We start from the raw sequence: 3,622 nt of genomic DNA, 5'->3' as shown, positions 1-3,622 counted from the left end.
GGCACTGCAGGTTCCCAGGGAGCCTCGGTCCAACCCCTGGGTGCTTGGGGTGAATGTGGTGGCTCTGCCCTGGGGACAGAAAGGAGAAGCGAGAGGCAACGCGCTGAGCTGACACGGCAGGGATGGCTGAGCTGACATAGCAGGGATGGCTGAGAGAACGTCCTGTGGTGGGGACAAGGCGGGTGACAGCAGCAGGGGGTGGGACATGGGACTCAGCATGCACATGCACATCCTGAGCTTGGTAGGGGATGTGCTTTGAGCTGGAAGAAGGGTCCTGTCAGCTTCAGGCTGGAAAAGATCTCCAGGGAGAGAGAAACACGCACTGGGGACACTGCCATCACTCAGGGAGGAGTGATAAATGGGGGTCACCTGGTCTGGCTGCTAAAAAGAGATCCCACACCATCACCATCTTTCCTCCCAGAGCTCTTGTCCACTGAAACTCTCCAAAGCCTGACAACCAGCAGTGAGGGACAGGTCCTGTGCTCCTGCCCCTATCCTCTCCCGAAAGGGCAGGTGTGTTGGAATAATTGGGGAGCAACTGGGACAAGGTTTTAGTCTTCAACCTGGAAAGGCACAAGGAAGGTGACCAGGGCTGCCTCCCAGCCCTGGGGTGAAATCACGACAGGCACTGACCCGAGGAAGCACACCCAAGGAAGAAAGCGATGGAAAAACTGATGTGGCTCATATAAGGCGTCACCACAGGACACGCTGGGATGGTCTAAGCCACACAAAGGGACTGTCAGCAAGGCCAACTTGGGACAAGTATGAGACACCAGAGACAATCCTGCAGAGCAGCCCTGGTAGGAGGGGGATGAACACAGCAACAGAGGATTCTTAGATGCCTGGAGAAGGATCAGGATCTCCCCACAAGCCTGTTGGTGTGAGGGGAAGAAACATTACCAGTGCTGGAGGAACAGTGCAACAGGCTGGTGTAATAAAGCTGGAGGAGAAAGCAGCTCTGAACCACTCAAGGGTGCAGGGCTGGGAGCAGGACCACCACAAGCACCCACTACACCCATCACCCAGAGCACAATGAGCCCTGCTCTTCCCTCTCCATCAGGGACTGAGAAAGGGATCAACAATCCCATAGAGCCCCAAAACCCTCCTGCAGCCTCCACCATTGCTGGCACCCAAGAGTCCATCAGCCATGTGCTGCTGCTGCCTGTAAATGATTCATTAGCGTGTTAAAGACCTCTCACAAGGCTGGAGCTGCGTTAAAAGGTGCTCCCAGTTATTAAGAGCTCTGGATAGAAAATTCAATTGATGCAATTGCTCTGAGCATCGAGCCCGGGTGGACTCACACCCGAGCAGAGGACCCTGAGTGGCCACCCAGTCCCTTCCCTTTTGAAAAGCTTTTTATCATTTTCCAGTCTCAAGTTTCAGATCTGGAGAGAAACAGCCCAGCACAGACAGCTCTTGAAATCCAAAGATATTATTGGGGAAAATCAAGGGGGAAAAAAGGAAAAATGCTCCATCCTTTCCCCATGTGTTCCAACCCTATCGCAATGGAACCAGATAGGAACCCTGTGAGATACAGGGCTTCACTCTGAGTCTCAAGAGTCTCACTGTGCTTCAGGGGGCATTTTGTGCCACCTTCTCCCTCATTGTTGAGTCACATGGTTAGCATGGACACACACAGGGTCTTTAACCCTATCTCCATGACGGTGGGGTAGGAAGATGGGGTATGGGTGCTGAGATCCCATCCAGTCCCCAGGATGTGCAGACAGCCAGCACACACCTCACCCACGCTGCCACTAGAACATCCTCTCCCATTGTCGGGCAGGACATTGGGCAATGGCAGCAGGTTTGCTCAGCCTGGGTGAGCTGGGAGCACGGCACGCCCCAGGAGGAAGCAGAGCAACAAGGGAGATAGAGCGTGGAGGCTGGGGGGGCCAGCCACTGATAAAGGCAGAGCTCTGCCCACGAGGAGGGAAGTGGGGGACAGGGAGCGAGTGTGACTGCTCACACCATCACACACAGCAGCCACGCACTGGACTTCCCCACTGCGAGGGCTGGAGCACCATGAGCATGTGTGCCCCCAGTCTCTCTAGCAGTCCTGTGAGACAACATCAGTATCAGCACGGAGAGAGAAGGATTTGCCTGTGATGTCTGGGACTGGGGGGATAGAGCCATGTAGAGGATTTCCCACCCTTGTTATTTTTTACCAGTGCAACGACCCCCACTCACCCCAGGACAATGAGTGCTGGCACCCAAAGGCTTCCCCACCTGCTGTGGTGGGCAGCAAGGCCTGGAGAGCTGAGGTCCCTCTGTGCCACCTACCCTGCATCTCCCCACTCTCCCTTCCCAGAAGGTCCACAAACCCTCAGAGCAGAACAACCCCAAACAGGTGGCACCACACCAACCCACCCTCTGCTTCCAGTGGTGGAGATGTGCCAGCTGGGTGGTGGGTGCTGCTGGAGGGGCTGTGGCTGTCCAAGGGCACCCCCAGCCCACTGGTCCTTTCCTCAGGCTGGAGCCCAGGCCAAGTGAGGAACAGGCACGTGGAGGCTTTGAGTCATCCCAACAGCCTTGGGAAGAGCAAAGGGCGAATGCCTCCACCGGCAGCGAGGGAAGCACAGGCAGCTCCACAGTGAACGTGCACAGGGATCAGCTGCTCCACAGCAGCACTGCAGGCAGAGTCACAGCACTCTCCAGACCTAAGGAAAGCTCTTTTCCAGGAACCACACAGATACCCCAGCCTACCAGGATTGATTTAACTTGGTTTTATCTAAGAACTGATTAATTACTCGTAGCTACTTCTGATTCCTCATTAGCTTGGCTTAAATACAGAGTGCACAGACATGATGGGGCACGTGCTTCAGCCCTGGCTGCACCTTCTGAAATGGGCTGAGGCGTCCCAGGTCAGTATTTACCCAAGGCAAGGGGGGTCAGCCTGCCTGCAGGCCATCAGCCTGCCATCCCCATGCTGCAGGTCACTACTGAGTTCATTCTCACTTCCCTCCTCAAAGCAAAATTCTTAGTATGAGAGGACAACAAGGATGGGGGGGACATGTCTCTCTCTGGTTCTTCTGCAAAACACTCATTTTGTCAGCAGCTCTTGGTGCCAGGGTTCAGGCTGGGCTCAGACTTCCCCAGTTCCCTGCTGCCTGTTTTGAAACACACCAAGCCACTCAGAGCAGCACTGGGCTGCTTTTTTTCAGAGGGTCCCCTCACTCTGAGCATCCCTGCACTATGTGGGATGCAGCAGTGGGAGGTGGTGCTCAGCCCCATGCAGTAATTCAGCTCATCCCAGGCATAAGATGAGCCCTGGGTGGGTGGGCAGGGCAAGTCCCCTTGGCTGCAGCTCCCTATCTCTGGGAACAGACTCCTTATCTCAACACAGCCATTTCAAGGCTTCTAAAATGTGCTGCTCGCCCTGCTGGGCCCCGTGCAACGGGGGAACCCCGGGTGGACATAACAGCCTCCTTCATTCCCCTCCTGGGGCCAGCAGCTCCCCAAGGAGAGGAGACAAGACCCTGTGGTGTCCCTTTGTGCTGTGGATGCAGGTGGCACCTCTGCTGGCAGTGTGCTGGGGGCTGCCCCCCAGACACCCCAGTAGGCACCCCCTTAAGCCAAGGCAAAAAGGGGAGGCTGTTTCTGCCCTCCCCTCCCTTCTCCCAAG

Source organism: Acanthisitta chloris, unplaced genomic scaffold (assembly GCF_000695815.1).
Source record: "Acanthisitta chloris isolate BGI_N310 unplaced genomic scaffold, ASM69581v1 scaffold21503, whole genome shotgun sequence".
Lineage (NCBI taxonomy): Eukaryota > Metazoa > Chordata > Aves > Passeriformes > Acanthisittidae > Acanthisitta > Acanthisitta chloris.
The sequence above is the reverse complement of the archived record's forward strand: the minus strand, read 5'-3'. Positions refer to the sequence as shown.